Source organism: Erinaceus europaeus, chromosome 3 (genome assembly GCF_950295315.1).
Source record: "Erinaceus europaeus chromosome 3, mEriEur2.1, whole genome shotgun sequence".
In the NCBI taxonomy this organism is placed as follows: Eukaryota; Metazoa; Chordata; class Mammalia; order Eulipotyphla; family Erinaceidae; genus Erinaceus; species Erinaceus europaeus.
In genome coordinates, this window is record NC_080164.1 from 69269656 (window position 1) to 69294789 (window position 25134).

At 42.5% G+C, this 25134-nt stretch overlaps 1 protein-coding gene and 1 non-coding gene across 4 annotated transcripts in view; both read left to right on the top strand.

Moving 5' to 3' along the window:
* The window catches only part of TBC1D8 (TBC1 domain family member 8), a 152909-nt gene that overhangs the window by 3640 nt on the left and 124135 nt on the right, over nt 1-25134 (top strand). The window lies entirely within an intron of this gene.
* LOC132537961 (small Cajal body-specific RNA 1) lies at nt 17906-18071 on the top strand. The gene has a single exon (XR_009549362.1). It is a non-coding gene; the product is annotated as a small Cajal body-specific RNA 1 (non-coding RNA).

Here is a 25134-nt window from a genome sequence, read left to right on the forward strand (position 1 = left end):
AGACAGCCAGACATCAAGAGGGAGGGGGGTGACAGAGAGAGAGAGAGAGAGAGAGACACCTGCAGCCCTGATTCACCACTCGTAAAGCTTTCCCACTGCAGGTGGGGACCGGAGGCTCGAACCTGGGTCCTTGCACATTGTAATACATGCGCTCAACCAGGTGCACCACCACCCAGCCCTATTTTATTTTTTTTTAAAAAAGATTTATTTATTAGGCAGGAGTAACTACCATAATGGTTATGCAAACAGATTCTCATGCCTGAGGCTCCAAAGTCCCAGGTTCAGTCCCCCACACGACTATAAGCCAGAACTGAGCAGTGCTCTGGCAGCCTGCCTCTCTCTTTCCCTAGTAGGGTGGGGCTCTGGGGAATCGGAGCTCCAGGACACATTGGTGGGCTTGTCTGTCCAGGGAAGTGTGGTTGGCATCATGCTAGCATCTGGAACCTGGTGGCTGAAAAGAGAGTTAACATATAACGATCTATCAATGCCCATGTTCAGTGGGGAAGCAATTACAGAAGCCAGACTTTCCACCTTCTGCATCCCACAATGACCTTGAGTCCATACTCCCAGAGGGATAAAGAATAGGAAAGCTATCAAGGGAGGGGATGGGATATGGAGTTCTTCTGGTGGTGGGAATTGTGTAGAGCTATACCCCTCTTATCCTATGGTTTTGTCAGGGTTTCCTTTTTATAAATACAATTTTAAAAAAAGAGAACCCAGCAGCTGGTTGATTATACTGTAGGTTGAAAATGCAGATAAATATGGTGTACTGTGGGGAGTCAGGCTGTAGCGCAGCGGGTTAAGCGCAGGTGGCGCAAAGCACAAGGACCGGCATAAGGATACCGGTTCGAACCCCGGCTCCCTACCTGCAGGAGGGTCGCTTCACGGGCGGTGAAGCAGGTTTGCAGGTGTCTATCTTTCTCTCCTCCTCTCTGTCTTCCCCTCCTCTCTCCATTTCTCTCTGTCCTATCCAAAAATGACAACAATAATAACTACAACAATGAAACAACAAGGGCAACAAAAGGGAATAAATAAATAAAATAAATATTTAAAAAAATTTTTAAAAAATGGTGTACTGTGAACTTGGAGGAGGACTGCAACAGTAACCTTCAACCATAATACTTGTCTGTATTAGAATTATATGTGTTAGAATCAAGTGAAACTTACAAATATAAGAGAATACAGCAAATGTGTGGAAGCATTTCCCATGTGCACAGTAGGGACTGTAATAGTAATCTCCAACCATAATAATTGTAATATCCATGATAATCATGGAAATCAAAATGTCATTTTTTTCTGGATTGTTTGTGTAAATTCTAAACCTGAATGTCATGGAGAAATAAAGTTTTAAAATGCAAAAAAAAAAAAAAAAAACAAATCCCACTGAGAGTGGAGGAGTTGAGTGGGCATGAAACCCCAGCTATAACCCTGATGACAAAAATAACTAAAAAAGAAAAAAGAAAGAAATGCCTCTTTAATTGAGATGCTGAATGTGCTATTAGATAGTAGGAGTTTAAACATGCGGTAGGTATCCTTTAGTGTTAAAGTGATCTGACTTGTTAAAAATTGACCACCCACAGAAATACACTTTTTTTTCCCATTGAGGATATAATTTGTTCTTCCATTTGTACACAACCTAGATGCACACACATCATTTGAACACATCTCCATTTAAATGTTCTCCATAATTGTCACTTTCAGATACACAATTTAGTTCTCTACTTTTTTTTTAAATATTTTATTTTATTTATTCCCTTTTGTTGCCCTTGTTGTTTTATTGTTGTAGTTATTATTGTTGTCGTTGTTGTTGGATAGGACAGAGAGAAACGGAGAGAGGAGGGGAAGACAGAGAGGGGGAGAGAAAGATAGACACCTGCAGACCTGCTTCACCACCTGTGAAGCGACTGCCCTGCAGGTGGGGAGCCGGGGTTCGAACCGGGATCCTTATGCCGGTCCTTGTGCTTTGCGCCACCTGCGCTTAACCCACTGCGCTACAGCCCGACTCCCCTCTACTTTTTAAATTATTGATTTAATAATCATCAAAAGACCATAGAGATACAATTCCATACAATTCCCACCACCAGAATTCTGTATCCCATCCTTTCCACTGGAAGCTTTCCTATTTTTATCCCTCTGGGAGCATGGACCCCAGGACATTATGGGGTGCAGAAGATGGAAGGTCTGGCTTCTATAATTAATTCTCTGCTGGAGAAGCAATTTTGTCTGTTGTTTATTCCTCTTTTTTTTTTTTAATATTTATCGATTTATTCCCTTTTGTTGCCCTTGTTATATTGTTGTAGTTGTTATTGATGTCGTCATTGTTAGATAGGACAGAGAGAAATGGAGAGAGGAGGGGAACACGGAAAGGGAGAGAGAAAGATAGACACCTGCAGACCTGCTTCACCGCTTGTGAAGCAACTCCTCTGTAGGTGGGGAGCCTGGGGCTCGAACTGGGATCCTTACTCTGGTCCTTGTGCTTTGCACCACCTGCACTTAACCCACTGTGCTACTGCCTGACTCCCTGTTTCTTCCTCTTAACTTGTATGTTCTTTGAGGGCAAGTGTTTTATCTGTGATGGTGCTTAGCACATGGTATATACTCAGTAAAGTAGGATGAATAGGTAGATGACGTACAGGGATAGTGGATCTTCTTTCTCCCTCCCTCTCTTTCCCCGCCTTTCTCCTCTTTCTTTCTACCATTCTTTCTTTCTCCCCCCCCCCTCCGGTTTATATCCTGACTTTTTCCAGGTAGAAATGGAGAGGCACTGAAAAAGAAAAACATCATAGCACTGAAGCTTCCTCCAGTGCAATGAGGACTGGGCTTGACTCCAGGTCTTGCATGGCAAAGCAGTCACACTATCCAAGTGAGCTATTTTGCTGACCCATCCCACTCTCTTATCTTAAAAGTTTGGTGGAAGTGGTCTGGGAGGTGGCGCAGTGATAAAGCTTTAGACTCTCAAGCATGAGGTCCTGAGTTCGATCCCCGGCAGCACATGTGCCAGAGTGATGTCTGGTTCTTTCTCTCTCCTCCTATCTTTCTCATAAATAAATAAAATATTTTTTAAAAAGTTGGGTGGAAATGGAGGCTCATCTTTTCCTTTTTCTTTTTTTTTAAGATTTTTAAAAATAATCTATTCCCTTTTTTGTTGCCCTTGTTTTTTTTTTATTGTTGTAGTTATTGATGTCGTTGTTGGATAGGACAGAGAGAAATGGAGAGAGGCGGGGGAGACAGTGAGGGAGTGAGAAAGACACTTGCAGACTTGCTTCACCACTTGTAAAGTGACTCCCCTGCAGGTGGGGAGCTGGGCCTTGAACTGAGATCCACCTGCGCTTAACCTGATGCGCTACTGCATCCCAGAGGCCCATCTTTTCTGAGGGGCTGAATTGAATACATGAAACAGGAACATTTGCCTCTTCTCACTTTCCTGTTTACCTGGCTGTCTGACCGTGATAGAGATTTGGAGTGGGAAGCAGAGTTTTTCCTCAGTCCTCTCTCCTCTGAGAGGAAAGAATCATTCTCTCTTTCTCTCTCTCTCCATCTCTCTCTCCCCCTGGCCCCTTCTCTGATGAGCTCCATTATCACCTTTTGAGAAAGAAACTCTTGTCTTGAGGACAGTTAAAACAACAACTTCCCTCTCATGCACGGGGCTCCAAAGTCCAGCACCACCATAAGCCAGAGCTGAACAGTGCTTTGGTTAAAAAAAAACTTCCCTGACAGAGTGATTTTTGCTGGCCTAGAAAGGAAAGTTTTGCATTGTTCAATTAAATACAGTTTCCAGACTATGGAAATTTTTCTCTTTTTATATTTAAATACTATAGTTTTTATTATTTTTAATTAAAAAAATTTAACCAGAGCACTGCTCAGCTCTGGCTTAATGGTGGTGCTGGGTATTGAACCTAGGTCCTCAGAACCTCAGGCATAAAAGTGTTTTTGCATGATCATTATGCTATTTCTCTGATCCAGAAATCAATATATATATTAAACATTCATTATTTATTATTGGGTAGAGACAGAAATTGAGAAGGGAGGGGGAGATAGAGAGGGAGAGAGACAGATACCTGTAGGCCTGCTTCACCACTTGTGAAGCTTTCCCCCTGCAGATGGGGGAGCAGGGCTTGAACCTGGGACCTTGCACAGTGTAATGTGCACTTAACCAGGTATGCCACCACCTGGACCCAGGAATGTTCTTCTTTTTTTTTTTCTTTCCTTTTCATTTTTTTAAATAAAAGTTCAGTCAGCTTTAGGAGAGAAAGAAAAAAAAAAGTTAGCATGGGGTAGGTACAGTATATAGGAAAACTCACAGTCTTGCTACCTGTTGCTTAGTGTTGTTTTAAAACAAGTCTTTTTTTTTTTTTTTTTCCCCCAGAGCACTGATCAGCTCTGACTTATGGTGGTAGGGATTGAACTGGGACTTCAGAGCCTCAGACATGAGAGTCTCTTTGCATAACCATTATGCTCCCTACCCCCAGGGTGGTGGCATACCCACTGTTGCCACATAGAATGAGGAGCATAAACGGTGACTTTTTAAAGAGTTTTGATACTAAGCCATTTTCACGACTCAGGTGTGTCCCTCTGAAGGACTTTTTCAAACATAAAGTTTATTTTTGTTTTGTATAATAGAGGTAGAGAGAAATAGACAGGGAGAGAATGGAAAAGACAGGGAGAAACAGACACCTGCAGTACTGCTGTACTACTCCTGCAACTGCCCCCTGCAAGTGAGGACCAGGAGCTTGAACCTGGTTCTCATGCTTGATAATGTGTACATTCTACCAGGTGCACCACTGCCCAGCCTCTCTCTCTCTCTCTCTCTCTTTTTTAATCAGAGCACTGCTAACCTCTGGTGGTATGGTGGATTGAGCCCCTCCTGAAGGATTTTTTTGTTTGCTTTAGCGCTTTTTTTAATTTGCATTCTTATATGATTTTATAATTCTTCTTCCCAAAGAGGCTGACTGTTAAGAACTTGTAATTTAAATAAAATATTGATGTTTTCTACTTTTCAGAATGTTTCTCTTCAGACCTTGTTCCTATATTTGTAGCAGTTGTTATTGCATTTGTAGTAGTTATGGGCCAATGTTTGCTTAACAGGTTAAAGGAGGAAGTGTGGTATAGTGTAAAACTGGGGCTTTGGTGTCAACATCAACCCCTTACTTAGGAATCGGGCCTGAGAGGCTGAGGGTTAGTTTAATAAGTTTATTTAAGTCTTAGTTATAATTTTTTTAAAGATTATTATTGAGAAAGGAGGAGAGAGAAAGAACCAGATATTACTCTGGCACATGTGCTGCCGGGGATCAAACTCGGGACCTCATGCTTGAGAGTCCAATGCTTTATCACTGCACCACCTCCCGGACCACAGTTATAGTAATCTTAACACAGGGGCTATGATAAAGCTTATTTTAGAGGGTTAGAAATGGTTTCCACCATGATTGAACCATTATACATTCCCACCAGTAGTGCACAGAAGTTTCAGTTAAAATAAGGATTAAATACTTGTTCAACCTCCCCCCCCCCCCGTCCTCACCTGAAGGGGAAACTTCATAAGCAGTGAAACAGTGCTGCAAGTGTCTCTATCTCTCTTAATCTCAGTCTTTCCCCTTCCCCAATATCTTTCTGTCCTGTCAAATGAAAGAAAGAAAGAAAGAAAGAAAGAAAGAAAGAAAGAAAGAAAGAAAGAAAGAGTGAGAAATTAAAAGTAAATAAAATAAGGGTTAGAGGGGCTGGCTGGGCAGTTGAGCACACACATTACCATGTGCCAGAACCCAGGTTCAAGCCCCTGGTCCCCACTTGCAGCAGGGAAGCTTCATGAGTGGTAAAGCAGGTCTGCAGGTATCTCTCTTTCTCTTTCTACTTCTATCTCCCTTTCCTTTCTCAATTTCTTTTTTTCCTATCAGATCAAAGGAGAAGAGGAATAACAACAACAACAAAAGGCCACTGGGAGCAGTGGATTCCTTGTGTGGGTACTGAGCCTCAGTGATAATTCTGGTGGCGGGCAGTGGTAGAGACCATATGGTTATGACTGAGTCTCCAAAGTCTCAGGTTCAATCCCCTGCACCACCATAAGCCAGGGATGTACAGTGCACTGGTAAAAAAAAAAAAAAAAAAAAAAAAAAAATCTGTGGCAATTTAAAAAAATAAGGGTTAGAATTAAATAATATATATCAAAAACTAAGATGTACATGCCACTTAGTAGGTTTGGGAAAGGAAAAACAAAATGTTTCAAGAAATTGAATAAGAGGACTTTTTTTTTCTTTTTTTAATTGTTGTTATTGATGCTGTTGTTGTTGGATAGGACAGAGAGAAATGGAGAGAGGAGGAGAAGACAGACAGGGGGAGAGAAAGATAGACACCTGCAGACCTGCTTCACCACCTGTGAAGCGACTCTCCTGCAGGTGGGGAGCCGGGGGCTCAACCGGGATCCTTATGCGGGTCCTTGTGCTTTGCGCCACATGCACTTAACCCGCTGTGCTACCGCCCGACTCCCTTTTTTTTCTTTCTTTTTGAGTAAGAGGACTTCTTAGAATGTAAGTATTGTATAGAAGTTTGCATTTGCCATGAAGGACATATGGAACATTCACTTAGCTATTAGGGAGTATAGTATAGGTATAGTTAGGAGACTGTTTAAACAGCAGTTTGTACTCAGTATTGCCCAAAGAAAAGACATTTTTGCAGGATATAAGTACAGGACTTCTGTGACCACACTGAATCCTAACAAATATAATTTAAAAAAAAGGGAACTTCAGACTGGGGAGATAGCATAATGGCTATATAAAAGACTTTCTTTCATATTTGAGGCTCCAAGGTCCCAGTTTCAAGCCCCAGAAACACCATAAGCTAGAGCTGAGCAGTGCTCTGGTCTTTCTCTCTCATTAAAATAAATATAAATAAATGAATAATCTTTTAAAGGGAACTTCACCATGTTGTTTGTTCTGTATATTTAGTGTGGGTGCCCCTGACCAGAGCGAATCTTTTAGGGCAGGGAGATAGCATAGTGATTTTTGCAAACAACTCTCATGCCTGAGATTCTGAAGTTCTAGGTTCACTCAAGTGGCACCACCATAAGCTAGAACTGAGCAGTGCTCTTGAAAAATATATAACTAAAATGCTCAGTGACTCATATATTGCTCTTTGGAAAAATGTCCCAAAGAAAGGGGAGGTTAAACTGAAGGTAGGAGGCAGGAGTGGGGTGTGGGGCGTTCATAGGCTTGTTCAGAATGACTCTTGTCCAAGAGCTAGAAAGTAATGAAGCCCACTGTGGATGTCTCATTTCTTGGCTAAGTTCATCTGGCACTGACTGGCATCCTGCTCAGGCAGCTTTGTTGGTGGATTTCATCCCCATCAATAGTGCAGGCACAACAGGACAGCTGTTGCACTGTGTAGCCTTCCCAGATTTTGGCTGTAAAGTCTTGTTTTCCAAAAACACAATAAAGAAGAAATCACAATTAAAGGAAGTACTTTAATTTCAGGAGTATAAAGCAGAAGAATTATATAGGTTAAATAACATGTCTTTAAGGATTGGTAAGGCATTAATAATGGCTTGGAGTTTCCAGCAGTTGCATTTTACAAGAGCACAATGAGGGCAGTGCTACTTGTAATTAGTCAGACAAGCCACCACACTGTGAAGTATAAATATGCGGGCGGTAGGGTAGTGGAGGCTAGCCATTTCAGCCCAACTTAAACTCTAGAGGTTGAAAATGACTGAGATTTGTAGCTTTTTTTTTATTTGTTAAAATTTTATTTTATTGGGAGTCGGGCTGTAGTGCAGTGGGCTAAGCGCAGGTGGCGCAAAGCACAAGGACCGGCATAAGGATCCCGGTTCGAACCCTGGCTCCCCACCTGAAGGGGAGTTGCTTCACAGGCGGTGAAGCAGGTCTGCAGGTGTCTATCTTTCTCTCCTCCTCTCTGTCTTCCCCTCCCTCTCTCCATTTCTCTCTGTCCTATCCAACAACGACAACAACAATAATAACTACAACAATAAAACAACAAGGGCAACAAAAGGGAATAAATAAATAAAATAAATATTAAAAAATTATTTTATTTATAAAAAGGAAACACTGACAAAACCATAGGTTAAGAGGGGTACAACTCCACATAATTCCCACCACCAGAACTCCATATTCCATTCCCTCCCTTGGTAGCTTTCCTATTTTTTATCCCTCTGGGAGTATGGATTCAGTGTCATTATGGGGTGCAGAAGGTGGAAGGTCTGGCTTCTGTAATGGCTTCCACACTGAACATGGGCATTGACAGGTCGATCCACATTCTCAGCCTGCCTCTCTCTTGCCATAGTGGGGCGGGCTTCTGGAGAATCAGAGCTCCAGGACATATTGGTGGGGTTGTCTGTCCAAGGAAGTCTGGTTGGCATCATGCTAGCATCTGGAACCTGGTGGCTGAAAAGAGAGTTAACATATAAAGCCAAACAAAGTGTTGACTAATCATGAACCTAAAGACAAAGAGACCCCTCACAGAATGGGAGAAGATCTTCACATGCCATACATTAGACAAGAGACTAATCACCAAAATATACAAAGAGCTCAGCAAACTTAGCAACAGAAAAGCAAATGACCCCATCCAAAAATGGGCAGAGGATATGAATGAACATTCACGACAGAAGAGATCCAAAAGGCTAGCAAACACATGAAAATTGCTCCACGTCACTGATTGTCAGAGAAATGCAAATAAAGACAACATTGAGATACCACCTCACCCCTGTGAGAATGGCATACATCAAAAAGGACAGCAGCAACAAATGCTGGAGAGGCTGTGGGGACAAAGGAACCCTTCTGCACCGCTGGTGGGAATGTAAATTGGTCCAACCTCTGTGGAGAGCAGTCTGGAGAACTCTCACAAGGCTAGACATGGACCTTCCATATGACCCAGTAATTCCTCTCCTAAGGATATACCCCAAGGACTCTATAACACCCAACCAAAAAGAAATGTGTACATCTATGTTCATAGCAGCACAATTTGTAATAGCTAAAACCTGGAAGCAACCCAGGTGCCCAACAACATATGAGTGGCTGAGAAAGCTGTGGTAAAAATACACAATGTAATACTACACAGATATTAAGAACAATGAACCCACCTTCTCTGACCCATCTTGGATGGAGCTAGAAGGAATTATGGTAAGTGAGCTAAGTCAGAAAGATAAAGACAAGTATGGGATGATTCCACTCATAAACAGAAGTTGAGAAAGAAGAACAGATTTGTAGCTTTTTAAAGAGTTCAGTTAAGGAGTTGGGCACTAGCACAGCGGGTTAAGCATATGTGACACGAAGTGCAAGGACCGGCATAAGGATCCCGGTTCGAGCCCCTGGCTCCCCACCTGTGGGAGAGTTGCTTCACAGGCGGTGAAGCAGATCTGCAGGTGTCTATCTTTCTCTCCCCCTCTCTGTCTTCCCCTCTTCCATTTCTCTGTGTCCTATTTAACTATGATGACATCAATAACAACAACAATAAAAACAACAAGGGCAACAAAAGGGAAAATAAATATTAAAGATTTAAAAAAGATAAAAATAAATTTTAAAAAATTCAGTTACTGGGGGCCGGAGAGACAGCATAATGGTTATACAAAAGGTTCTATCCCAGCACCACCATAAACCCAAGCTGAGCTGAGCAGTGCTCTGGTAAAAAAGGGAGGGAGTGTAGGGAAGGAGTTCCAGAAGCCAAACCTTCCACCTGCACCCCACAATGACCCTGGGTCCATACTCCCAGAGGGACAAAGAATAAGGAAAGCTATCAAGGGAAGAGATTGGATATGGAGTTCTGGTGGTGGGCATTGTGTGGAATTGTACCCCTCTTATTCTATGGTCTTGTCAATATTTCCATTCTATAAATAAATATATTTCAAAATTTTAAAAAGGGAGAAAGGAAGAGCTACTAGGTATAGGGGGATAGAGTTATATATTCCTGATTAAATTCTGGCTATGGACATGGATGAGGAGGGATTTATTTAAAGTGTAAGCCATCAATCTGAACGTATTCCCAGCATAGATTTCTCCCCTTTATTATTTGACACTTTTTCCTTTTTTTTTTTGTAATTGCCTTTATTTATTTGTTGGATAGAGACATCAGTAATCAAGAGAGGCAGGGGAAAGAGAGGGAGAGAGACAGATAAGACACGTGCAGCCTGGCTTCACCGCTTGCAAAGCTTTCCCCGTGCTTGACACTTTCATGTGTATGAAAAAGCACCCTCAGCATATCCTGGAGGAACCTTGGGTGCTGCATGAGCAGCCCCTGCCCACTGCCTCTCCAGTGCTTTCCCCCAACTTTTGCTCTTATGCACAGAACTAAGGTGTGTCCAACACCTGCTTTCCCCAGTGCTTTAACTAACTGACTTTCCTCTCTGTCTGGAATGCTCTCACATCCCCCTCGGTCCTGATTCTTCCCCTTTGGGTCTCAGCCTAAGTTCCAGTACCTGGAGATGTCTTACCTGACCACTCCAGGCCCCTCTTGTATTTTTTCCCTTAGAGCCCTTACTGCTCTTTGTTATGATGCATTTCTCTGTGGCTTTTTTCTAGTCTGAGTCAACCAAACCAAGAAGTCCAAGAGGACCCTTCAAGGTCTTAATGCAACGAGTGCTATACAATTTCTGCTACTCTTGATAAGTGAATACATGGATGCCCGAGTAGAAGTGACAGGTGTAGATCTTTGAGGTTAGGAAGAATTTTTGCATCATTCCAGATATGGAAATCATGCAGCAAACAGAAATAATAACAATAATAAAAACAGTGTCATTTTTGCTATTTCTCATGCTTTCCCTTTGTGTTCGTAAGGACTAATGATAATTTGTCTGTCAGCTGTTCAGCCCAGCTGTTAGAACTACCCATGGGTGACCTTATATAAATGACCCCTCACAGACCCAGAATGAGTTCCCCACTAACTATTTGAGTCATTAATATTCTTGAACATTTGGTAAATTTGCTGTTTGACTAGTTTTTATTATTTTTCTGCATTCTGCTTTTCTACTTAAAAGAAAAAGAAAAAAAACCAACAACAAATCAGCTCCCAGTAAGATTTCCTTTGGAGAAGGTACTGTATTTTGTAACTGGTTTTATTCTGAACAAATAGCTACCAATAGAAAATGGTCATTCAAAAATAATAAGATGGAAACTTGCCTGGTTTTTATAATATGAAGTCTTTCATGTGCATAGGACTTTACAATGTAAATGTAAAGAATAAATAATAAAACGAACATCATGAGCCCACTCACTGTCAATTACTAAAAATGGAATATTTCTAGTGCCCGAGAGACCATTTGTGTGTTTTCCTGATATGTTCCTTGTTGCCTTTTGGGCACTGCTATCCTGAATTATGCATTCATACTCCCTCCCTTTTATAGTCTTAGTACATTTAAATGTTTCCCAAATCAATACATTTTTCCCCTTTTTTTTTTTTTTTACCCACCAGAGTTATTGCTGGGCTCAGTGTCTGAACTATTTAACTGCTCCCAGTAACTTTTTTTTTCCCCTCTCTCCTTCTGCCTCTTCCTTCTTTTTTCCTATCTCTTCCTTTTGGATAGAGGGTGGAAGAGAGGGAGAAAGAGAGAAACAAGGAGAGACACCTGTAGCTTGCTTCACAATTCATGAAGTAAGTTTCTCTCTCTAGTTGGAGACCAGGAGCTTAAGTCAGGTTTTCACATACGGTAGCGTGTGTACTCTACTGGGTGCAACACCACAGGACCCCTATCAATAGATCATTGAGTCTTGTGTGTCTTTATAACTATTTATTTTTAAATTTTTATTATTATCTTTATTTATTTATTGGATAGAGATAGCCAGAAATTGAGAGGGGAGAAGGAGAGAGACAGAGAGACACCTGCAGCACTGCTTCAGCACTCCAGAGCTTTCCTTTTGCAGGTGGGGGCCGGGGGCTCGAACCCGGGTCCTTGTACATTGTCACGTGTGCCCTCAATTAGGTGTGCCACTACACAGCCCCTTTTTTTATAATTTTATATAAAAAAATTTTTTTTGGCTCCAGGGTTACTGCTGGGGCTCAGTGCCTGCACTATGAATCCAGTACTCCTGGAGGCTATTTTTCTCTCTTTTGCTTATCCTTGTTGTAGTTACTATTATTATTATTGTTATTGCTATCATTGTTGTATAGAACAGAGAGAAATTGAGAGAGGAGGGGAAGACAGAGAGAAGAGAAAGATAGACACCTGCAGACCTGCTTTACCACCTGTGAATTGACTCCCTGTAGGTGGGGAGCCAGGGGCTGGAGCTGGGATCCTTACTCCTGTCCTTACGTTTTGTGCCACGTGCGCTTAACCCGCTGCGCTACCGCCCTACCCCCGTGTATTTTTTTTTTAAAGCAGGAACACTTTCTCCCTCTCTCTCTCTCTCTCTCTCTCTCTCTCTCTCTCTCTCTCTCTCTTTCCCCTAATCTATTATCAGAGGAAGTTTTGACTTACAAGTGTTGTTGTAAATACACAGCTTTAAATCTCCCCACGATAAATGTCAGTACATCTGCCCCTTCATCAACTTGTCATCTTCCTCCACCATAGGATACTGGATCCCCCTCCTCTTTCAACCTCTCCTTCTTTCCTCCTCTTCTTTTTTTCCCCTTGAGACAGAGACACACAGAGACATGGAGAGAGGCAGAGGAGAGGCACCACAACACTTGCTATGTATAGTTCTCCCATGTGGCCGCTAGGGGGCTCAAACCCAGGTCCTCATATGTAGAAAGTGTGTACTCTACTGGGTAAACACTCTCTCAATCCCACATTTCTCCTCCATCCCGTGCCACCTGAATATATATATCTATAATATCTCTTAGCATTGAACCTTGGTGATGGTCATTGACCATTCATTTTCATTGGTGTGCAATGCTCCTTTGAATGAGTATGCCATTTATTTTTTTTTTCTGTCAGTAGATATTTGGGTCCCTTTTACAGTTATAAATAATGCTTTGGGGGGCCGGGCAGTAGAGAGGCAGGTTAAGTGCATATGGTGCAAAGTGCAAGGACTGGCACGAGGGTCTCGGTTCCAGCCCCCGGCTCCCCACCTGCAGGAAGATTGCTTCACAGGTGGTGAAGCCGGTCAGCAGGTGTCTAGCTCCCCCCCCCCCCCCCCCCCCGCCTTCCCCACCTCTATGGATTTCTCTGTTCTATCCAACAACAATGACAACAATAACAACAAGGGCAACAAAATGGGAAAAATGGCCTCCAGGAGCAGTGGATTTGTAGTGCATGCACTGAGCCCCAGCAATAACCCTGTAGGTAAATAAATAAATAGTGCCTTGGGTGGGGTAGACAGCATAATGGTTATGCTTAGAGACTCTCATGCCTGAGGCTCTGAAGTCCCAGGTTCAAAAATTAATTAAATTAATTAGTGCATAGAAAGTTAAACTAGTTAGGGCCAGGGGATAGCTCATCTGGTAGTGTGTGCTTCTTGCCGTATACTAGATCCTAGGTTCAAGCCCTGACACTACATGAGAGCACCAAGTCACTGGGGGAGGCTCCGTGGGTGATAGAGCAGTGCTGCGGTGTCTCTTCCTCTTAGTCCTCTCTGAAATAGAAAAGTGAACAAAATGGGTCTGGGAAAGCTACCCCCAACACACACACATTTAGAATAGTTGTCCACTCTAGGGAAAACTAAAATTACAGTAAAATTATAAAACCCTTCCTAACTTATACAAAGTAGTAACCAAGATGTGACTATTGACCTGCGATCTAACCAAAATTATATGTTACCTGAGTGAAGAAGGATGAGTGGTAGTTAGTGATGGTGGTCAGTGAAAAGGGAATAAATTCTCCACTTCCGAAAGTTGTTAGCCATTACCTAAATTAGACATATCCAAGAAATTGTAACATAAGCTAGTTTCTTGGAGATGTGAAAATGGCCAGAGCAAGACTCTATTGAGAATTTGAAGAAACTGCCCTTGGGGAGCTGGGAATTGGGATTAGTCAAGGTATAATCAGACTGTTATATTTCTCATGAGCCTTGTAGTATTATATTTGGGGGAGTGGGAAAAAAAGAATTATATACTTATTTTCACTTTGATAAATATAAGTAGAATAAAAAGAAACAACAACTGGAAGCCAGTGAATTAGCTCACTTGGGTAATAGACTGTTTTGACATGTGTGCAAGCCAGGTTAAAGTTTGGTCCCCATTGCATTGAAGAGAGCTTTGGTACCATCATTCTCTCTCTTTGCCTTTCTGTCTCTAGCTTAAAAAAATTTTTTTGAAGTGCTAGGAGAAAGCTAACCCAATAGAGCACACACTTGGAGTTACCCATGAACTTCAGATGAAGGGAGCACCATTGATGGCAGAGTGGTGCTGTGGTATGTCTCCTTTCTTTTCCTTTTTTAAAACATTATCATTACTTATTGAGTAGAGATAGCCAGAAATCAAGAGGAAAGGGGTGGTAGAGGGGGAGAGAGAGAAACACCTGCAGCACTGCTTGACTTCTTGCAAAGCTTTCCCTCTGCAGGTGGGGCAGGGGCTTGAACCTGGGTCCTTATGCATTGTAACCTGTGCTCAACCAGGTGAGCTACCACCTGGCCCCCGTATCTCCTTTTTTTCCCTCTCTTTCTTTATTTTTTAAGTATTTATTTTATTTTTGAGAGAGATTCAGAGAGAGAAAGACAGAGAGAGAAACGCCAGAGCACTGCTCAGCTCTGGTTCATGGTGTTGCGGGGGATTGAACCTGGGACTTCGGAGCCTCAGGCATGAGAGTCTCTTTGCATAACCATTATGCTATCTACCCCTGCCCTCTCTATCAAAAAGAAGAAAAAGTGAGGGGGGGAGGATATAAAAATTAGGCAAGGGAGACTGCTTCAGTGGTATCTCATGTGTGCAATTCATTCTCTGAAGGTATATGAAAAAAGTTTTAGGAAGATACTTTTTTTTTTGGTCCTGCTTACTAGCTCTATTTGGATATCAGGACCAGGAGAGGCATTGAAGCAATGTTATATTGCCTCCTGGGATTCGAATGCTGGACAAGTCTGCTTTAGCTCTTTGTCCTCTGAGTTACTATGTTTAGCTTTTAAAATGTCTAATATGTGTGGGTGTATCAATTTCCCAGAAGCTTACAAACTATTTTTCAGAAATGCTTCCCATCTAGTCAGGTAATTCATTTGAAATTAAGAGCCATCTGTTCTGGGTGTGTGTGTATGTGTGTGTGTGTCCCTCTAGAAAGAAAATAATTTAGATTTAGTCTCAAGAAATGATACTCTTAACCTTTGCTTTAAGTTATGTTTCCCAGATATGTTGGCAAAAATCCATTTCATTCTTTATTACAGAGCCTGGAACTTTAGTTCCAAACTCGGTGTTCTTGTGGAGAGATGGAGGCGTTGGAGGGAGTGGCAGGGTAGCATTAAACTACAAAATGCAGAATTATCTGTGTTGATAAGTGCAAGGGAGTGTGAGAGAATAACAGAGAAACTAGGTTGGAGTGTCCGGGCGAGTACCTTTGATCTCATCAGAGATCCGCAGGGCCTGTGGGTAATTAGCTGCTGAAAAGGCGAGAAAGAGCCTCCTGTGCAGAGGAAACAGCATGTGCAAAACTTATGTGGTCTCTAAGAGTCTTTTTTGGACAAATCCAGTTTGGCATGCTTGTGAGTGGTTCAGTGAAACCTGCAGAGGAGGAAGCCACAGAATGAGGGGTGGACAGAAAAGAGGAGGAAATTGACAGGGTTGTTTCCCAGGAGTGAAAGAGAAAATAGTGTGTTGAGAAGGACGGAGGGAGGAGGATCAATTCTGTGGTACAGTTTGGGAAAGACTAAGACCGTGGCACCTCCAGTGAGGGCAGAGAGCTGCATGGGTGCAGTGGATGGAGGAGGGGGCTGACGACAGGGTGGGGGTGATCTGTGAGCTCAGCTCTCAGGTTCAGGTTCAGGCCTAGTCATTGAGTGTGAATTTGTGTGTATATGTTATGCATATTTGTCAGCAGGTAGAGACTGTTGAATGCTGGGACTTATATATATATTTACTTTATTTTGTTTATTTATTTGCCTCCAGGGATTCGGTGCCTACACTATGAATCCACTACTCCTGCAGGTTATTTTTTCCCTTTTATTTTTCCCTTGTTGTTTATCATTCTTGTTATTGCTGTTGTTGTTGTTGGATAGGAGAGAAATCGAGAGAGGAGGGCAAGACAGAGAATGGGAGAGAAAGATAGACACCTGCAGACCTGCTTCACCACTTGTGAAGCCACCTTCCTGCAGATGGGGAGCCGGGGCGGGCAGTGGGGGGCTTGAACCGGGATCCTCGCTCATGTCCTTGTGCTTCGCACCATGTGCACTTAATCCACTGCGCCACTGGCCAGCCCCCTCCCCTCCTCTCCCCTCCCCTTTCCCCCTCTCCTCTCTTCCCCTCCCTCTTTTACCAGAACACTGATCAGCTCTGGCTTATGGTGTTGTGGGGGATTGAACCTGGTACTTTGGAGTCTCAGGGATGACAATCTCTTTGCATAACCATTATGCTATCTGCCCCCGCCTAAATGCTGGAATTTCAAGTGTTGTGGATTTGAAGTAGAGCTGCTAGGTCTTGAGATGGGCCATAGGTGGGAATTTTTTTAGAAAAAAAAAATTTATTTATAAAATGGAAATGTTGAGAACACCATAGGACAAGATGTACAATTTCCACACAATTCTCACCACCAGAACTCTGTATCCCATCCCTTCCCTTGAAAGCTTTCCTATTCTTCACATAGGTGGGATTTGAATAGTAGTTCAGGGCAAGAGATGAGGCATCCAGGCAAGAGAGAGCTCAGGAGCTGTTTCCTAAGGAGCTTTATTTCAGAAATGAAGTTAACTTGCCAATGTAGGAAAAATCATTGCCTCAGTGAAGATGTAACTTCACTGATGACTAAATTTTACTGATTTGAAGGGAACCCAAGCATGTTTGATTAGTACTTGACAGTGATATTGTCAACTGGAAAAAAAAAAAATCAAGGAAGTTGTGACAACTAAAACACTGGTTAGAATCACTTACCTGGCATTTGGTGTCATGGGTTGTTATGTTGAGATACCCAGGAATGTGGTGCCCTTGGGAGCCGTTTGTCTGGGATAAGTGTCAGGGGGCATCTTATTTGGCATCAGATAATTTGGCTTGATCAGACTTCACTTCTTAAATCCATCAATATAAATAGTCTTTTGTTGTAGATAATTTTATCAGGATCCAAAAAAAAGTAATGTATTTATAGAAAAAAAATCTAGGTAAAGTATGTCAATGAATTATAAAACTTGACTGATTATGTTGGAAGATTGTATAAAACATTTGTAGCAGTTTAAAAATAAAATATTTAAATTTTTTTAAAAAACCTGGGAAGCTTGGCTTTCTGAGTCTTTGAGCCAGTTTAAAAGGGTTAATAACTGTGACCCAGTGTTTGGATGTGTGCATGTTTTAATAAGGAAATGAGGGGGGCTGGGTGGTGGTGCACCCGGTTCAGCGCGCATGTTATAATATACTAGTAACTGAGTTCAAGCCCCCAGCCCCACCACCTGCAGGGGGAAAGCTTCACAAGTGGTGTGGCAATGTTGTAGGTGTCTCTCTGTCTTTCTCCCTCTTTTTTTTTTTTTAATATTTATTTATTTTCTTTTTGTTGCCCTTGATTTTTTTTTTATTGTTGTTGTAGTTATTATTGTTGATGTTGTCATTGTTGGATAGGACAGAGAGAAATGGACAGAGGAGGGGAAGACAGAGAGGAGCAGAGAAAGATAGACACCTACAGACCTGCTTCACTACCTGTGAAGCGACTCCCCAGCAGGTGGGGAGCTGGGGGCTGGAACCGGGATCCTTACGCTGGTCCTTGCGCTTTGCTCTCTCTCCCTCTTTATCACCCCCTTTCCTCTTGATTTCTGGCTGTTTATATCCAATAAATAAAGATAATTTTAAAAAATTTAAAAAAAAAAGGAGATGAGGTAGTATTCTCAAAATGGGATGGGCCTAGTGATGAGAAGTTTGGTAGCACTTGATACTAACCGAGCTATCTATGTCCTAGCCTTGTGTCAAAGGCTTGTGATGTGTTGTGATAGCTGGGTTCCAGAAGTGCAATATTAAAACAAAAGCCATGAGCCTTTTAAGCCCAGTGTGTAAAGTTACATTCTGAGTTATAACTCAGAGGCACAACTGGATAGTGGTAACTATAACTACATAAGATATTGTGACTTTATTGACTGTTAAAAAACAACAACAACAAAAAAGAAAAGTTTGGAAAGAACTTTTTTTTCCCTTGAGAAGCAGTATTCATATGATATACACACGTCATTCTGCAGGCAGGCAGGCATGTCAGCCTCAGACAGAGGGTTAGATATTTTATCTACCTTAGAAGCATCACCAATCAAAGTGGCTCTAGATTGTAGTAAGTTGCTGTTTTGTTATGTTAAAAATAGATGTAAATTTTAAGCAGACCATTAAGACTGTTTTCAGAATATATACCTCACGATCTTCCTACCAAGAGTTTAGTCACAGTAACATTTGAGTGGGGAGACTTGATTTTAGTAACTTGATACTCAGTGTGTGTGTTTGTGTATGTGTGGATGTTCCTGTATGCCTGTTTTTGTATTAACTTGTAAGTCATTTCAGATTATTTTTACCCCCCTCCCACCTTTTAACTTCAGGTAGAGACAAGTAGAGAGAAGGACACAGCACCACTCCACCGCTCATAGTACTCAGCTCACCCTGGTACCATGCATGGTACTGGGGGCTCAGACCCAGTCCTTGTACATAGTAAGGGGTGAGCTTTAAAGGCTGTGCTATTTCCTGGTCACTTTACTACATTTTAATTTATATAAAAAATTCTACTACCTTTTCTTATGCTTTGTTCCCCTCTGGTAGCCTTAGTTCTGGGGTCAGTGTTTACTGGTTTATCTTTTTTTTTTTTTGATTTACAAATCAAAACTGTTTTATTAGGAGCCAGGAGTAATCTCATCCAGTAAGATACATGCCTTACCATGCACAATGCCTTGGGTTTGAGCCCTGGTACTGGGAGCAAGCACCATGTACAGTACTGTAAAACCTGGCCTTTTTTTTTTTTTTAATTTATTTTTTATTTAAGAAAGGATAAATTAACAAAACCATAGGGTAGGAGGGGTACAACTCCACACAATTCCCACCACCCAATCTCCATATCCCATCCCCTCCCCTGATAGCTTTTCCATTCTCTATCCCTCTGGGAGCATGGACCCAGGGTCGTTGTGGGTTGCAGAAGGTGGAAGGTCTGGCTTCTGTAATTGCTTCCCCGCTGGACATGGGTGTTGACTGGTCGGTCCATACTCCCAGTCTGCCTCTCTCTATTAGGGTGGGTCTCTGGGGAAGCGGAGCTCCAGGACACATTGGTGGGGTCTTCAATTCAGGGAAGCCTGGCCGGCATCCTGATGGCATCTGGAACCTGGTGGCTGAAAAGAGAGTTAACATACAAAGCCAAACAAATTGTTGAGCAATCATGGATGCAAAGGAGAGGAATAGTGGAGAGGAAGTGTTAGGGGGGTACTCACTGCAAACTCTAGTGTACTTCTGCTTTCAGGTATATATTTTGCACTAGTTTATGGATACGCGTGAACATATGCTCTCTCTCACAGAACCTGGTCTATATCTAGGTTTGGGGACTTTCTTAGAAAGTGAACCACCTGGGATGGAATTAGAGAATACTATGAAAGGAAAGGTCTCACCCCAGTAATGAAGCTGAAGGGTTGTCATTCCACACGTGAAGTTTCTGGACACAGTCTGAGCTGAAACATGTTGAGGTGGCAATTGTTGCCTTGATTAGGTTGTGATCGGCAGATGCAATATTATTTGTTATGGATTGGGAGAGGCATATGGGAAAGTGGGCCCTATCCTAAGGTTCTAGGACTGGGGGAAATATAGGCTCTATAGTGTAGATGTGAGGTTCCTGCTGTCTTAGGGTTCAAAAAGACAATGGATAGTTAATGTTATCATCACATTATTTGGTAATTGGGTTAACTTTGAAAAGTCCTTTTGTTAGGGTTTGCTGTATAGTACCTAGTATCTTGTATGTAGCTGTGCCATTGGTTGCTTCTGATCTACTTGGTATAGGCTTTTGAGAGAGTCCACTTCTCAAATACACAGCCTATATATTAAAAAGACTCAGTCTGTGTTTTAAAAACTTCGAGACATACAATTAATTTTCCCCCTCTCATATTAATTAACTAGTGATTTATATGACTGCACTTTACTAGGAGTGTACTTAAACACCATTCCCACCACCAAAAGACTGTGTCCCATCCCACCCCACCCCCACCGGCCCAGGAAGCTGCATGTCTACCCCTCACCACAGGGTTTTTGCTTTGGTGCCCTATGGTTTATCTTTTTTTTTGTCACCACCAGGATTATTGCTGGGACTTGGTGCCACTACAAATCCACTGCTCGTGGCAGCCATTTATTTATTTATTTATTTATTTATTTCCTTCCTTTCTTCTTTCCCTCCTTACTTTTTTTTTTCTTCTTTTTTTCATCCTGTTTTATTTGATAGGACAGAGAGGAATTGAGAGGGCAGGAGAAGATAGAGGGGAAGAGAGAAAAAGACATTGGCAAACTTGCTTCACTGCTTGTGAAGTGTCCTTTTTGCAGGTGGGGAGTGGGGGCTCAAACCCTGGCCCTTGTGCATGATAATATGTGCACTCACCCAGGCATGCCACCACTTGGCCCCTACTGGTTTATCTTTTATTCCAGTTTGTCCATCAGTTTTATATACTTGTATTGCACTCATGGGTGAAATCACGCAGGGCTGACTGCTAGACAAATGTAGCACATGTGGTGGCTGTGAGCGAGACACAGTAGCTGAAGCACTGGATTTAAATGCAGAAGGTTCTGAGCTCAGTCTCTGGCATCATGTGTGCCAGAGTGATTGCTGGGTTCAGGCATTTTTAACCTAGCATGACAAAATGTATCATAGGCTCATAATTTACAATAATCCCTTATTTGGGGAAAAATTTGTAGGAAAGATAACTATTGTAAGTCTGAACCAACTATCTTCCCTCCCATTGCAAAGCCATCTTTTAAATGCTTATTTTATTTATTTACTTATTTATTTTTAACAGAGCGTTGCTCAGCTCTGGCTTATGGTGGTGGGGGTATTGAATTTGGGACTTTGGAGCCTCAGGCATGAGAGTCTGTTTGCATAACCATTATGCTATCTACCCTCCCACAGAGCACCCCCCCCAAGCCATTTTGCAACCTGGAACCTGTTTTTAAAGATTTGACGCTTCTTTGATTCCTGTTGGTATATCCAGTTGGATGGTAGTGTAGTTTACAGGTAATTTCTGCCTCCACAGGACTGTCCTGTGGTCTTGTCAGCGTTTCCATCTTATGTGATATTATATTATTTAATATAATAAAATATTATTATATTTCATATCACTGTCAGTGACTGTGATATGGGACATTTTGATGTTAGTATGTATGTGTTAGTACGGCCTTGATTGAATGGCAGGAGAATGGAGACCTTGGAGAAGTTCATGCAGCAGGTGTTTGCTGTGTGCTTTTACATGACTCTTCCAGGACTGAGCAAAAACAAAGACCTGCCCTCAGGGAACGTATTCTACTCTGGTAATTAATCTGATGTGACTTTACTGAAATAGTTGCCTTAGTAATTAACCTAGAGTAGCTAGTAATTACTACAGTAGTAATTAATCTAGGACTAGAATTCTCAACTGTATGTGGCAACGTGTTAAGTCTGTCAGCCCAGACAGGCACATTTGGAATGTATTTCATTAAAATGTGTGTGTGTGTGTGTGTGTGTGTGTGTTATCTGAAGTCAGCTTTTGTTGTCTTTGCCTTTGAGCCACATGTCCTAGATCTTTTTTTGTTTATTTATTTACTTTAGAGATTTCTTTCTTTTTTTTTTTCTTTCTTTTTTTTGCCTCCAGGGTTGTCACTGGGGCTCAGTGCCTGCAATGCGAATCCATTGCGCCTGGAGGCCGTTTTTTCCCATTTTGTTGCCCTTATTGTTGCACTTGTTGTAGTTATTATTATTGTTGTCATAGCTATTGTTGTTGGATAGGACAGAGAGAAATCGAAAGAGGAGGGGAAGACACAGAGGAGGAGATAAAGACAGACACCTGCAGACCTGCTTCACCACTTTAGGGGCTCAAACCAGGATCCTTTAGCCGGCCCTTGTGCTTTGTGCCATGTGCCCTTAACCCGCTGTGCTACCGCCCAGCTCCCTAGAGATTTATTTTATATGAGGCAGAGTTTTATATGACAGAAGGTGTGTGTGTGTGTGTGTGTGTGTGTGTGTGAGAGAGAGAGAGAGAGAGAGAGAGAGATGCCAGAGCACCAGGTTGTGCTGAACTAGAAGCCTCAGGCAGTCATGATCTGCGTTCCCCCCAGCTGATTCTTCCTGGCTGCCTGTCAGGTTCTTGTCTGCTTTAAGCTACATTATCTGTAAACTCTGTGGTGAGGCCAGGAGATTGAAGTAAGTAAAGTCTTCCTGGCTCCTTTTGTTCAGCAATAGCTGAGACAGTGGAGTTCCTGTAAGCATAGCTTGGCTTGGGGTCCTTTGGACTCGGCCCTGAACCTCTGAGTATGGACATTGTCTTCTTGGTGATTTAGTCCTACTAAGTTTAAAGAACTGTTGGCACAGCTGGTTTCTGCTTTTGCTTCCCAGCCACCCCTGCTCCCCTTTCCTTCGATAGGTGACTAGAGTGAATGGGACTTGTTTTCCTCTTTAAAAATAATCTCATTGTGACATCTGTATGAGTAGATGGATGTTAACTGAATCTCTTGTGGTAATCATTTCACAATATATGTAAATCCCACCATCATGCTGTATATTTTACACTTGTACAACATCATATGTCAGTTATTTCGCAATAAAACTGGGAAGGAAAATGACCTTAGCAGTTGTGGGTTCAAGGCTTCTGGTGGAGGATGGTCCTCTCCCCGCCCGCACCCCCCCCCCCCCAGTCACTGTTGGGACTTCTGTTGCCCTGCTTTTGCAGTCATGCACAGCACATGCTGGAGGTGTGGTTTGGAGCTCACCACTGCACATTTCCCTTTGTTTTGCAGATCCAGAGCCCAACTGGCTTGAGGGAGAAGAGGGGGGTACTTTTACTCTGTCTTCACTTGACTGAGTTTAGCCTTTATTTATTTATTTATTTAAGTTTTTATTTATAAAATGGAAACACTGACAAGACCATAGGATAAGAGGGGTGCAATTCCACACAATTCTCACACTGGAACTCCATATCCCATCCCTTCCCCTGATAGCTTTCCTATTCTTTAACCCTCTGGGAGTATGGACCCAAGGTCATTGTGGGATGCAAAAGGTGGAAGGTCTGGCTTCTGTAATTGCTTCCCTGCTGAACATGGGCATTGACAGGTCGATCTATACTCTCAGACTGTCTCTCTCTTTCCCTAGTGGGGCAGGGGTCTGGGGAAGTGGGGCTCTAGGACACATGGTGGGGTCGTCTGCCCTGGGGAGTCCGGTTTCCAACTATGACACCATCTCCCCAGACAATAACTTGGGCCCACCTACATGTTAAATGTCAAGCTCAGTCAAAAACTAGTTGGGTCATGGGCCCCTTGGAATATACCTAAAATAGACCTACGAGCTTTTTCTAAGATGGAGACCCCAAATCTCCATTCGCAATATTCTTGCCTTTAGGTTCATGATTAGTCAACAATTTGCTCTGCTTTCTGTCTTTTTAAAAAAATATTTTATTTATTTATTTATTTATTAATGAGAAACATAGGAGGAAAGAGAAAGATCCAGGCATCACCCTGTACATGTGCTGCCAGGGATTGAACTCAGGACCTCATGCTTGAGAGTCCGATGCTTTATCCACTGCGCCACCTCCCAGACCACTTTGCTTTCTATCTTAACTCTTTTTCAGCCACCAGGTTCCAGATGCTACCATGATGCCAACCAGACTCCCCATCGATCTGATCTGGGGCCCACAGTCAGCACAGGAGCCTCTGTAACCTCTGCATCCCTGTAGGTCTGAGCTCACATTCTGTGGTCACGGCTAGGAACATTCCAGGCTGCGCCAATTTCAGGACCCATCATTCTCGGGTGATAGGCAGAGTATGCTATCCAACCCCCCTTCAGAGAAGGAAACATTCCCTGCCATTGTGGATTCACATTGAGGGCCAGGTCTGATAGGGGCCCACAGTGGGGTCCATTATGTTGTTCCTGATGGAGATGACCAGTCACAGTGGTGAGAGGGATCTGTTAGAGGTCTAGGCCCATCATGTCTGTGTGGGAATCCCAGGACTCCCTGACTAGGGCCCCAGGTGATGGGGTGGCCTGGTAGTGACTAAAGAGTCCCCATTAAAGTATGCCAGTCTCTTGCCCTTATTCAGCTTTTGTAGTCCTTACTTTGTCTGACAAGGTTAGCTTTGGAGTGGTTATGGGACATGTAATAGAAGGTAGGTGAGGAGGGTGTCTGAGTCTAAGTAGAAACTATTTCATTAGGTACTTTATGGTGTCTTTTTAGGTTTTTCTGCTTGCTTGCTACATTTATTGACTCACTGCAAACTACTGTGCACTTTTGCTTTAAGGTATATGTTTTCCCCCAACTTCTGGATATATGTACTTATGCCCCATCTCATGGACCTTGGTCTATGAGGTAGGAAAGGTCTCACCAGAGTAATGAAGCTGGTGGATTAACATTCCATGCCTGATATCCTTTGAACGCAGTCGAAGTGAAACATGCTGAGGTGATACTGGTTGCATTGATTAGGTTGGGTCAGCAGGTGTAGTATCAGTTGGTATAAATTGGGAGAAGCATGCAGTAAAATGAGCCTTGCCCTAGAGGTTTCAGGATGGGGAGAAATACGGGCTTTATAGAGAAAGGGGAAGGCTCCTGCTGTCTTAGGGTTTAAGAAGACAATAGGTAGTTATAACTATAACCAAATCATTTGGCAATTGGGTTAACTTTGAAAATACCATTGTTAGGATTTGTTATAGCATATCTGACCTTGCCATAATTTATATTCTTTTGTGCTATTTACTTATAGCTGTATCTTATAAAGGAACACCACCAGTTGCTTTTGTTCTCCCTGATCCAAGAGGGTTCCTCATTCATTGCTCAGGATCTAGTATGTGCTTGTCCCTTCTGTAGTGGGCTCCAGCCTACATTCGATTTGCTGCTCTCCTCCTTGGCTCTCCCAGACCCTCACTGTGTCCTCTCACAGATACTGACCTGCAAATCCTGCCCTCACTTTACACTC